Here is a 13,555-nt window from a genome sequence, read left to right as displayed (position 1 = left end):
GATAATAAGAATTACTGTCGAGGTCTAACACATACATTTCGTTTTTAAGCAGGCTGTTTTGCGTGTAGTATTTCCCATGCATGCTTACTCTTTTCAAGTGTGCAGTATACCAGTTTACTTTTCAAATAGTGGTAAGCAGTGCCATTAGGTTTTCTGATGTTTTATTTCCCTTTTATAGAGAATATTTGAACAGTTAATATACTTAGGCATTTATAAATATATCCAAATTCTCAATTCAGCTTTTAGTTTGTAATATTGTGCTGCCTGAGACAATGTTAGTATAGTTCCCTTAAGGACAAAGAATTTCTTTGTGGGCAGATCTTTCATGTGGGTGGTGCTGTTCTGTTGGCATTATAGTTGATGAATGTAAAAGCAACTCCATGACAAAAAATTTAAATTGATGCCATGAGAATAATACCACACATTGATTGATTGAATTTGTCACTGTTATACTGATTGGTTTGGTATTGTGTAAATATGAATTTCTAAGGATCTGAACAAATGAAGAAAATCCAGTAGATATTTAGTTACTATAGGAAACTAGCAGAGACATGTCTTTTAACTATGAAAGCCCAACATTAGCTATTTCTAGAAGATCTACTACATTAGGAGTCAGGCCCCCTAGATTCTACTCTAGGTCCTGCTTTTAAGAAGATGAACTGAGACAAGTCCTTTTACTTTGCTGGGATTTGATAATGATAACTGTGACCATGTTTTAAACGCCTTCATCTCATTCTATACCTCAAACAACTTTTTAGGATAGGCAGTATTATAGAACCCATTTTACAGATTACAAAACGGCGGCTCAGACAGTTTAGGTTACCTGCTCAAGATCATAACAAGCCAGGATTTAACTTCAGGTCTGACTCTGAAGTCTATTCTTTTTTCTAGTACAGTATTCTGCCTTCTCATTTGTCATCCAGGGGACAGAAACAATAATGCCTGTCCTGCCTAACTGCCTGTTTTATAAATCTGTGTGTGTGTGTGTGTGTGTGTGAGAGAGAGAGAGAATGAGAATGAAATGAGGTGATGATTGTGGGAAAAGTGTATATTGCAAAGTGTGTCCATGTGTCATCAGACTGATTCAGAGCTGTTGATGCATTGTATGCTTCAATTATACCATCAGGCCCTTTGTTACCTTGTTTATGCCCTTTTTTTAAATGGATTAAATCATTTATTTATTTATTTATTTATTTATATCTTCATTGGAGTATAATTGCTTTACAGTGGTGTCTTAGTTTCTGCTTTATAACAAAGTGAATCCGTTATACATATACATATGTTCCCATATCTCTTCCCTCTTGCGTCTCCCTCCCTCCCACCCTCCCTATCCCACCCCTCTAGGTGGTCACAAAGCACCGAGCTGATCTCCCTGTGCTATGTGGCTGCTTCCCACTAGCTATCTATTTTACGTTTGGTAGTGTATATATGTCCATGCCACTCTCTCACTTGGTCACAGCTTACACTTCCCCCTTCCCATATCCTCAAGTCCATTCTCTGGTAGGTCTGTGTCTTTATTCCCATCTTACCCCTAGGTTCTTCATGCCATTCCTTTTTCTTAGATTCCATATATATGTGTTAGCATACGGTATTTGTCTTTCTCTTTCTGACTTACTTCACTCTGTATGACAGACTCTCGGTCCATCCACCTCATTACAGATATCTCAATTTCATTTCTTTTTATGGCTGAGTAATATTCCATTGTATATACGTGCCACATCTTCTTTATCCATTCATCCGATGATGGACACTTAGGTTGTTTCCATCTCCTGGCTAATGTAAATAGAGCTGCAATGAATATTTTGGTCCATGACTCTTTTTGAGTTATGGTTTCCTCAGGGTATATGCCCAGTAGTGGGATTGCTGGGTCATATGGTAGTTCTATTTGTAGTTTTTTAAGGAACCTCCATACAGTTCTCCATAGTGGCTGTACCAATTCACATTCCCACCAGCAGTGCAAGAGTGTTCCCTTTTTTCCACACCCTCTCCAACATTTATTGTTTCTAGATTTTTTGATGATGGCCATTCTGACTGGTGTGAGATGATATCTCATTTTATTTTTGATTTGCATTTCTCTAATGATTAAAGATGTTGAGCATCCTTTCATGTGTTTGTTGGCAGTCTGTATATCTTTTGTGGAGAAATGTCTATTTAGGTCTTCTGCCCATTTTTGGATTGGGTTGTTTGTTTTCTTTTGTTATTGAGCTGCATGAGCTGCTTATAAATTTTGGAGATTAATCCTTTGTCAGTTGCTTCATTTGCAAATATTTTCTCCCATTCTGTGGGTTGTCTTTTGGTCTTGTTTATGGTTTCCTTTGCTGTGCAAAAGCTTTGAAGTTTCATTAGGTCCCATTTGTTTATTTTTGTCTTTATTTCCATTTCTCTAGGAGGTGGGTCAAAAAGGATCTTGCTGTGATTTATGTCATAGAGTGTTCTGCCTATGTTTTCCTCTAAGAGTTTGATAGTGTCTGGCCTTACATTTAGGTCGTTAATCCATTTTGAGCTTATTTTTGTGTATGGTGTTAGAGAGTGATCTAATCTCATACTTTGACATGTCGCTGTCCAGTTTTCCCAGCACCACTTATTGAAGAGACTGTCCTTTCTCCACTGTACATTCCTGCCTCCTTTATCAAAGATAAGGTGACCATATGTGCGTGGGTTTATCTCTGGGCTTTCTATCCTGTTCCATTGATCTATATTTCTGCTTTTGTGCCAGTACCATACTGTCTTGATTACAGTAGCTTTGTAGTATAGTCTGAAGTCAGGGAGCCTGATTCCTCCAGCTCCGTTTTTCGTTCTCAAGATTGCTTTGGCTACTCGGGGTGTTTTGTGTTTCCATACAAATTGTGAAATTTTTGTTCTAGTTCTGTGAAAAATGCCATTGGTAGTTTGATAGGGATTGCATTGAATCTGTAGATTGCTTTGGGTAGTATAGTCATTTTAACATTGTTGATTCTTCCAATCCAAGAACATGGTATATCTCTCCATCTATTTGTATCATCTTTAATTTCTTTCATCAGTGTCTTATAATTTTCTGCATACAGGTCTTTTGTCTCCTTAGGTAGGTTTATTCCTAGATATTTTATTCTTTTTGTTGCAATGGTAAATGGGAATGTTTTCTTGATTTCACATTCAGATATTTCATCATTAGTGTATAGGAATGCCAGAGATTTCTGTGCATTAATTTTGTATCCTGCTACTTTACCAAATTCATTGATTAGCTCTAGTAGTTTTCTGGTAGCATCTTTAGGATTCTGTATGTATAGTATCATATCATCTGCAAACAGTGACAGCTTTACTTCTTTTCCAATTTGGATTCCTTTTATTTCCTTTTCTTCTCTGATTGCTGTGGCTAAAACTTCCAAAACTATGTTGAATAAGAGTGGTGAGAGTGGGCAGCGTTGTCTTGTTCCTGATCTTAGTGGAATTGCTTTCAGTTTTTCACCATTGAGGATGATGTTGGCTGTGGGTTTGTCATTTATGGCCTTTATTATGTTGAGGAAAGTTCCCTCTATGCCTACTTTCTGGAGGGTTTTTATCATAAATGGGTGTTGAATTTTGTCGAAAGTCTTCTCTGCATCTATTGAGATGACCGTATGGTTTTTCTCCTTCAATTTGTTAATATGGTGTATCACATTGATTGATTTGCGTATATTGAAGAATCGTTGCATTCCTGGAATAAACCCCACTTGATCTTGATGTACCATCCTTTTAAAGTGCTGTTGAATTCTGTTTGCTAGTATTTTGTTGAGGATTTTTGCATCTATGTTCATCAGTGATATTGGCCTGTAGTTTTCTTTCTTTGTGACATCCTTGTCTGATTTTGATATCAGGGTGATGGTGGCCTCGTAGAATGAGTTTGGGAGTGTTCCTCCCTCTGCTATAATTTGGAAGTGTTTGAGCAGGATAGGTGTTAGCTCTTCCCTAAATGTTTGATAGAATTCGCCTTTGAAGCCATCTGGTCCTGGGTTTTTGTTTGTTGGAAGATTTTTTATCACAGTTTCAATTTCAGTGCTTGTGATTGGTCTGTTCGTATTTTCTATTTCTTCCTGATTCAGTCTTGGCAGGTTGTGCATTTCTAAGAATTTGTCCATTTCTTCCAGGTTGTCCATTTTATTGGCATAGAGTTGCTTGTAGTAATCTCTCACAATCTTTTGTATTTCTGTAGTGTCACTTGTTACTTCTCCTTTTTCATTTCTAATTCTATTGATTTGAGTCTTCTCCTTGTTTTTCTTGATGAGTCTGCCTAATGGTTTATCAATTTTGTTTATCTTCTCAAAGAACCAGCTTTTAGTTTTATTGATCTTTGCTATCGTTTCCTTCATTTCTTTTTCATTTATTTTTAATCTGATCTTTATGATTTCTTTCCTTCTGCTAACTTTGGGGTTTTCTTGTTCTTCTTTCTCTAATTGCTTTAGGTGCAAGGTTAGGTTGTTTATTCGAGATGTTTCCTGTTTCTTAAGGTAGGATTGTATTGCTATAAACTTTCCTCTTAGAAGTGCTTTTGCCACATCCCATAGGTTTTGGGTCGTCGTGTCTCCAATGTCATTTCTTTCTAGGTATTTTTTTTATTTTTTGATTTCCTCTTTGATTTCTTCAGTGATCACTTCATTATTAAGTAGTGTATTTTTTAGCCTCCATGTGTTTTTATTTTTTACAGATCTTCTCCTGTAATTGGTATCTAGTCTCATAGTGTTGTGGTTGTAAAAGATACTTCATACAATTTCAATTTTCTTAAATTTACCAAGGCTTGATTTGTGACCCAAGATATGATCTATCCTGGAGAATTTTCCATGAGCAGTAGAGAAAAATGTGTATTCTGTTGTTTTTGGATGGAATGTCCTATAAATATCAGTTAAGTCCATCTTGTTTAATTTATCATTTAAAGCTTTTCTTTCCTTATTTATTTTCATTATGGATGATCTGTCCATTGGTGAAAGTGGGGTGTTAAAGTCCCCTACTATGAATGTGTTACTGTCGATTTCCCCTTTTATGGCTGTTAGTATTTGCCTTATGTATAGAGGTGCTCCTATGTTGGGTGCATATATATTTACAATTGTTATATCTTCTTCTTGGATCGATCCCTTTATCATTATATAGTGTCCTTCTTTGTCTCTTCTAATAATCTTTATTTTAAAGTCTATTTTGTCTGATATGAGAATTGTGACTCCAGCTTTCTTTTGGTTTCCATTTGCATGGAATATCTTTTTCCATCCCCTCACTTTCATTCTCTATGTGTCCCTAGGTCTGAAGTGGGTCTCTTGTAGACAGCATATATATAGGTCTTGTTTTTGTACCCATTCACCCAGTCTGTGTCTTTTGGTGGGAACATTTAATCCATTTACATTTAAGGTAATTATCGATATGTATGTTCCTATTCCCATTTTCTTCATTGTTTTTGGTTTGTTATTGTAGGTCTTTTCCTTCTCTTGTGTTTCTTGCCTAGAGAAGATCCTTTAGCATTTGTTGTAAAGCTGGTTTGGTGGTGCTGAACTCTCTCAGCTTTTGCTTGTCTGTAAGGTTTTAATTCCTCCATGAAATCTGAATGAGATTCTTGCTGGGTAGAGTAATCTTAGTTGTAGGTTTTTCTCCTTCATCACTTTAAATATGTCCTGCCAGTCCCTTCTGGCTTGCAGAGTTTCTGCTGAAAGATCAGCTGTTAACCTTATGGGGATTCCCTTGTGTGTTATTTGTTGTTTTTCCCTTGCTGCTTTTAGTATGTTTTCTTTGTATGTAATTTTTGACAGTTTGATTAATATGTGCCTTTGCCTGTTTCTCCTTGGATTTATCCTGTATGGGACTCTCTGTGCTTCCTGGACTTGATTAACTATTTCCTTTCCCATATTAGGGAAGTTTTCAACTATAATCTCTTCAAATATTTTCTCAGTCCCTTTCTTTTTCTCTTCTTCTTCTGGAACCCCTATAATTCGAATGTTGGTGCATTTAATATTGTCCCAGAGGTCTCTGAGACTGTCCTCAGTTCTTTTCATTCTTTTTTCTTTATTCTGCTCTGCAGTAGTTATTTCCACTATTTTATCTTCCAGGTCACTTATCCGTTCTTCTGCCTCAGTTATTCTGCTATTGATCCCTTCTAGAGTATTTTTAATTTCATTTATTGTGTTGTTCATCATTGCTTGTTTCATCTTTAGTTCTTCTAGGTCCTTGTTAAATGTTTCTTGCATTTTCTCTCTTCTATTTCCAAGATTTTGGATCATCTTTGCATCTTTATTCTGAATTCTTTTTCAGGTAGACTGCCTATTTCCTCTTCATTTGTTAGGTCTGGTGGGGTTTTATCTTGCTCCTTCATCTGCTGTGTGTTTTTCTGTCTTTTCATTTTGCTTATCTTACTGTGTTTGGGGTCTCCTTTTTGCAGGCTGCAGGTTCGTATTTCCCGTTGTTTTTGGTGTCTGTCCCCAGTGGCTAAAGTTGGTTCAGTGCGTTCTGAAGGCTTCCTGGTGGAGGGGACTACTGCCTGTGTTTTGGTGGATGAGGCTGGATCTTGTGTTTCTGGTGGGCAGGTCCACCTCTGGTGGTGTGTTTTGGGGTGTCTGTGCCCTTATTATGATTTTCAGCAGCCTCTCTGCTAATGGGTGGGGTTGTGTTCCTTTCTTGGTAGTTGTTTGGCATAAGGTATCCAGCACTGTAGCTTGCTGGTCGTTGAGTGAAGCTGGGTGTTGGTGTTGAGATGGAAATCCCTGGGAGATTTTCGCCGTTTGATATTACATGGAGCTGGGAGGTCTCTTGTGGACCAGTGTCCTGAAGTTGGCTCTCCCACTTCAGAGGCACAGCACGGACTTCTGGCTGCAGCAACAAGAGCCTTTCATCGACACGGCTCAGAATAGAAGGGAGAAAAAGTAGAATGAAAGAGAGAAAGAGAAAGAGAGAAGGAGATGAAGAGAGGAACAGAGAGAGAGAGAGAGAGAGGGAGGGAGGGAGGAAGGAAGGAAGGAAGGAAGAAAGGAAGAAAGAGAGAGAGAGGAAGGAAAGAATATAGAAAGAAAGAGGATAAAAGAAAATAAAAGTAAGGTAAAATAAAATAAAGTTATTAAAATAAAACATAATTATTAAGAAAATTTTTTTAAAAGTAAAAAAAGAAACAAATACGGATGAATAGAACCCTAGGACAAATGGTGAAAGCAAAGATATAGAGACAAAATTTCACACAGAAGCATACACATACACACTCACAAAAAGAGGAAAAGGGGAAAAAATAATAAATCTTGCCCTCAAAGTCCACCTCCTCAATTTGGGATGATTCGTTCTCTATTCAGGTATTCCACAGATGCAGTGTACATCCATTTGATATTGGAGATTTAATCCGCTGCTCCTGAGGCTGCTGGGAGAGATTTCCCTTTCTGTTCTTTGTTCTCACAGCTCCTGGGGTTCAGCTGTGGATTTGGCCCAGCCTCTGCATATAGGTCGCCAGAGGGCGTCTGTTCTTTACTCAGACAGGACGGGGTTAAAGGAGCAGCTGCTTTGTGGGCTCTGGCTCAATCAGGACGGGGGAGGGAGGGGCACGGAGGCGGGGCGAGCCTGCTGCCGCAGAGGCCGGCGTGACGTTGCACCAGCCCGAGGCGTGCAGTGCGTTCTCCTGGGGAAGTTGTCCCTGGATCAAGGGACCCTGGCAGTGGCGGGCTGCACAGGCTCCCTGGAAGGGAGGTGTGGATAGTGACCTGTGCTCGCACACAGGCTTCTTGGTGGTGGCAGCAGCAGCCTTAGCGTCTCATGCCTGTCTCTGGGATCCGTGCTGTTAGACGCGGCTCGCGCCTGTCTCTGGAGTGCCTTTAAGCAGCACTGTTAATCCCCCTCCTTGCACACCAGGAAACAAAGAGGTAATAAAAATTCTCTTGCCTTTTCGGCAGCTCCAGACTTTTCCTGAACTTCCTCCTGGCTAGACGTGGCGTACTAACCCCTTCAGGCTTTGTTCACACTGCCAACCCCAGTCCTCTCCCTGTGCTTAAACCGAAGCCCGAGCCTCAGCCCCCTGCCCACGCCCGCCCCGGTGGGTGAGCAGACAAGCCTCTCGGGCTGGTGAGTGCCGGTCGGCACTGATCCTCTGTGCCGGAATCTCTCCGCTTTGCCCTCCACACCCCTGTTGCTGCGCTCTCCTCCGTGGCTCCGAAGCTGCCCTCCTCCGCCACCTGCAGTCTCCGCCAGTGAAGGGGCTTCTACTGTGTGGAAACCTTTCCTCCTTCACGGCTCTCTCCCACTGGTGCAGCTCCCGTTCCTATTCTCCTGTCTCTGCTTTTTCTTTTTTCTTTTGCCCTACCAAGCTACGTGGGGAGTTTCTTCCCTTTGGGAGGTCTGAGGTCTTCTTCCAGCGTTCAGTGGGTGTTCTATAGGAGCAGTTCCACGTGTAGATGTATTTCTGATGTATCTGTGGGAGGAAGGTGATGTTCACGTCTTACTCTTCCGACGTCTTGAAGTTCCCTCCAGTCTATTTTAGAACGTTCTCAACACCTCAAAAAGAAGCCCTTGTATCTTTTAGCTATTAATCCCCTGTGCTCCCAACAACTTCTGCCTCAGCCTTAAGCAATTATTGATCTATTTTGTATCTATAGATTTGCCGGTTCTGAGCATTTCATATGAATAGAATCACATAATATGTGGTCTTTTGTGACTGACTTCTTTCACTAAGCATAATGTTTTTAAGGTTCAGCCATGTTGTAACATACATTAGTTCTTCATTCCTTTTGATGTCTGAATAATATTCTGTTATATGGATTTGCCACGTTTTGTTTTTCCATTCATCAGTTGATGAGCATTTGGGTTGTTTCCATCTTTGGGTATTATGAATATTGCTGCTATGAATATTTATGTACCAGTTTTTGTATGGAAATATATTTTCATTTATCTTGGGAATATACCTATAAGTGGGTCATACAGTAACACTTTCACCCTCTGAGAAACTACTAAACTTTTCCAAAGCAGCTATACCATTTTACATTCTCACTAACAGTGTATGATGGTTCTGATTTCTCTAAATCCCCACCAACAGTTATGATTATCTGACTTTTTGATTCTAGCCATCCGAATGGCTATGAAATGGTATCTTTCTGTGCTTTTGATTTGTGTTTTCCTGATGAATAATGATGTCAAGTGTCGCTAATGTGCTTGCTGGCCATTGGTATATCTTCCTTGCAGAAATGTCTATTTAGATCTTCTGCCCATTTTAAAAGTTGGGTTATTTACCTTCTTATCACAGGCGTGTAAGAGTTCTTTATATATTCTGAATAAAAATCCCTTATTGGATACACGATTTACAAATATTTTCTCCCATTCTGTAGGTTGTTGTGCTATATTCTGTACATGAATTATTTGAGTTGATCTTTGCAACAGCTGTATGAGATATTATCCTTCTACTTTTTTTTAGAGATCAGAAAACAGGCTCAGAGTGGTTAAGTACCTATCCTAACTCACAATGCTAGCATGGGATGGTTCCAGGATTTGCACTTAGAACTCTATTGGAATTTCAGTTGAAGTCCTCCATCCTCTTGCCTTGATGCTCATATATACGGTTTGTATTTGATGAAAGAAATTGAATCTTAGGATTGTATTGCCCTGTCTATTCTTCACTCCTAGACATTCCAGGGGATAAACACTGAAAATGAAAACACTTTGGCCATACTCCTCAAATTGATTCTCTGGGGACCATGCTGATTCCCAGCAAGAAGGTGTAGCCACAAGGCTCCTGAGGTTGTTTGAATTGATGTTCTGAGTCTGGATTTATAAGCATGGGGAATTGTTCCTTTAGAAGACAATGACAAAGAGAACCCTTTTAATGTGAGCCAGATGCAGCCATGATTTTGATTAAATGTTTGCTGGTAACCATACTTAGGTGGGAACATCTGCCCACTGATGAGCTCCCTGGAGTTTTAGCAGGTGAATTTATGTAGGAAATACAGCTCCAAGTACTTCTTCCTGAGGAGAGATGTTAGGCAAAAAGAAGCTTAATTTCCTTTCTTCCATTTTTTGTCCATCTGCCATTTAGGAAGCCTAAGTAAATACATTCCTGTATTGGGATAATACCACTTCCCCTTGGCCTTCCATCTTCCCCAGCTTTGGCTTTGCAGGTGCCCAGTAAGTGTTGGTGCTTGCATCTGGGCCACATCTGTGCAGGCATCTTGGGTTGTCCAAGAATAGTGCATGGCTCCATAAGCCTATAGTAGCAACCCTCTGACATTAGAATTTGCTGTTGACATTTTTCATACACACTCACACTCTTAAGCAAACACACTCCTTTCCTTTCAGACCTACCCTCTTAGATGTCCTTACTAGTCTATCTTTGAAATGCTGGATCATCATACAGGATACATGATACTTAGAGGAAACAGGTTTCAATGGTGTTTCTGGATTCTTCTTACTTCTAGGTCAGCCTAGGTTAAGCAATCTCTAGTCTGCAGGGCTTTACTCACCTCCCAATCTGCCATGCAGTCACAAGGTCCATCTTGTCTTATCACTTTTACTTAAGTCACCACCCTGCAGATTATCCATCATTAACTAGACCCTTATTCACGTATTGCTCTGCACTTGACAGAATTGGACCCAACTCTCTCCCCAACTTCATGAGCGCTTCTTTCCTGCCCCCTGTAACTCATAGTCTATCATTAAGAAACTCCCCAGTAGCTTCAAGTTGTTCTCTCAGTGTTCCCTTAATCTCTGTTTTATGACTGGAATATGGCTGTGCCTTGAGGAAATCACTTCCCCTGCAGTCCTCTTGAGCAAACGTTAGTTTTCCTCACATACCCCAAGGAGTCGACTCATTGTCACTTTCAAACCATTTCTGCTCCTTTCTCTTTCAAAATTCAGAGCTCATTTGTAGTTCTTGCTATTAGATAATATCATGTGCTACCCCATCTTATTCCTTTACCTTCATTCATTAGACACCTTCCTGATCTTCTTCTCCACTTTTAGTACTGCCACCATCTTGGCAACTTCAACATCTGTCATCTATGTAGATATTCATCCAGCATTTTTGGCTTTGCAAATCTTTCATGCCCTCAATTCCAATGGTATTTTTCTTCCATCATACTTAAGCCACTCACTCTAATGCTCATGCACTAGACATTGACATTCTCAAAAATTACAGTGACTCTGAAATCCTGATTTTAAAACATACATCTCTTGGGCTACAACTGATTATTCTTCCTAGCAAAATACTTCTCTCTCATGCAGGTATACACACCTACGCACACCGAACTCTAAAAATTCTTCAATTTTGAACTCCAGTCTGTGAATTCTACTACTTTTCAGCATCAGCCACATTTCTCTTTTCGCATTTCCTCATTGCTTACAAATTTATCATTAGTATCACTTACTTTCATAAACCTTCATCTCCCTACTCACTTTCCCACCCTAGTACTTCCCTGGCAAAACCACAACCCTTGTTAAATTTAGCTATCTGCCTACTTTGTTCCTATATACAAGTGATGGATGTTGCTGTAGAAATTTACAAGACAAAGCTAACTGATCTCACCTTAAATTCTTGACCACATATCTTAAATTATCAATCCTTCCATATTATACACCCATTTCCATTATACAAAATGAATATCCAATACTTTATCTTCCCCTCAATTTCTCAAAACCCGACCCTCACTCTTGTTATTTTATGCCCTTATCTCATCCTTCACTGAGAAAACTGAAGAGTCAAGAGAAAATTCTTTTATGTCTTCCCCACCAAATCTACCATCTTGCCTGCATTTGTAATCATACCATAGTTGTTTCCTTCTCCACTGCAAAATCTATAAATATTACTCGTTCTCATGGAAAGCCAACATTTCCACATTTGCTACGGATCCCATCTACTACTGCTCTGAATACCCTTCTTGCTTTCTCAATATTGTTTCTTCTGCAATTATCCCTTTGGTGTTTTATATTATCAGTTTCATTCAGTCATTTATATTGGCTAGATGCGTTCTAGAATCTACCCTCTTAAAAATACACTCTCTTAATACCAAACCCCCCTCCGGCTGTAGTCCCATATTTCTCCTCCCCTTAGCACCAAAACTCTCAAAAGAAATTGTCTATCCGCCCCTCACTTTCTGATCTCACATTTTCCCCTTAATACACATCCAGGTTTATATTAAAATATTTTCCACTCTTTCAATTTCCTTCTTATCAAATTTACCAATGACCTCTCTACTAACAAGTTCAATCGTCATTTGTCTGTCCCTATATTACCTGTAAAAGGTATTTAATAAAGTTGACCATTTTTTACTTCTTGAAACGTTATTTGCCCTTTGCTTTTGTGTTGCTCAATTCACCTGTTTTTTTTTTGTTGTTGTTCCCTCCTTTTCAAGTCTTTTCATTATATACCTAGGAATAGAGTTATTGGGTAATATGGCAAGTCTATGTTTAACTTGTTGAGTAACTGCCAAAATGTTTTCCACAGAGGCTGTATCATTTTATGTTCCCACCAGAAGTGTATGAGTGTTTCAGTTTCTCTACATCCTTGTCAATACTTGTTATTTTCCTTTTAAAAAAGTTATAGCCTTCCTAGTGGGTATGAAGTGGTATCTCATCGTGGTTTTGATTTGCATTTCCCTAACGACTAATGGTATTGAGCATATTTTCATGTTTGTTGGCTATTTGTATATCTTCATTAGCACAATGTCTATTTAAGTCCTTTACCTGATTTTCAGTTGGGTTGTTTGTATTTTTGTTGTTGAGTTGTAAGAGTTCTTTCTGTATTCTGGATACTACACTTTTATTAAATATATGATTTGCCAGGATCTTTCTTTGGTGTGCCTTTTTGCTTTCTTCATGGTATTTTTTTGCAGAAGAAAACATTTTAAAATTTTGATATAGTCCAATTGACTCTTTCTTTGTTGCTTGTGCTTTTTGTGTCATATCTAGGAAACCATTGCTTAACCAAGTTCTATATGTTTTTGATCCCCATAACTGACCAAAAAAGTTCAAACCCATTCATTCAACAGAAATATTCATGGCCACCTACCATGTGCCAGGCTCTACTGTAAATACTGGGGAGAGTGATGAACAAGATGGTGGAGACAGAGATTGCTAGCTTATCTCCAACATTTAAGTTCTCCTCTTCTACTAGGTAGACTACATTTCTCATTTTCTCTTGTAGTTAGATGTGGCTATGTGAGTTTTTCCCAATGAAATGTGAGCAGGAGTAACGCATACCCCTTTTGAGCCTGGCCCATAAATATTCCCATGTGCCCTCCTATATGCTCTTTTCTGCTTCTGCAATTGGAATGGAGATGTCCTGGCAGAAATGACAGAAACCGCTCTTTTGCCACTTATCTCAATAGGGTTGTGACGAGGATGAACTATGTATATGGATATTTAGCATAATTCCTACATAGAGTTAGTAGTCAATAAATGTTAGTTTCTGTAATTATTATTACAGTCTTTGGATGCTACAGTAGTCACCCAGGATGGGAAACATGTTAGAAACCCCTCATAATTCAGCAGATAGTACAATGAAGTCTGCTCTTTTGTGACCAGTGTGTCAGACCTCCTGAGGCTAGCAGTCTTTTCTCTTTCTACACAGTTTCTCTGTGATGAACCAAGATAATTCTAAGCCACC

The 13,555-nt window shown here is 39.1% G+C and overlaps 1 protein-coding gene across 1 annotated transcript in view; it reads left to right on the top strand.

Annotated features, from left to right (window-relative positions):
• Window positions 1-13,555, top strand: part of LOC309796310 (uncharacterized protein) — a gene marked incomplete at its 3' end in the record, with an annotated part of 91,182 nt that overhangs the window by 74,772 nt on the left and 2,855 nt on the right. The gene's annotated exons all lie outside the window — the stretch shown is intronic.

The sequence above is a fragment of the Mesoplodon mirus genome, assembly GCF_964341445.2.
Source record: "Mesoplodon mirus genome assembly, chromosome: X".
NCBI classification, from domain to species: Eukaryota; Metazoa; Chordata; class Mammalia; order Artiodactyla; family Ziphiidae; genus Mesoplodon; species Mesoplodon mirus.
This window is presented reverse-complemented; position numbering and strand designations above follow the sequence as displayed.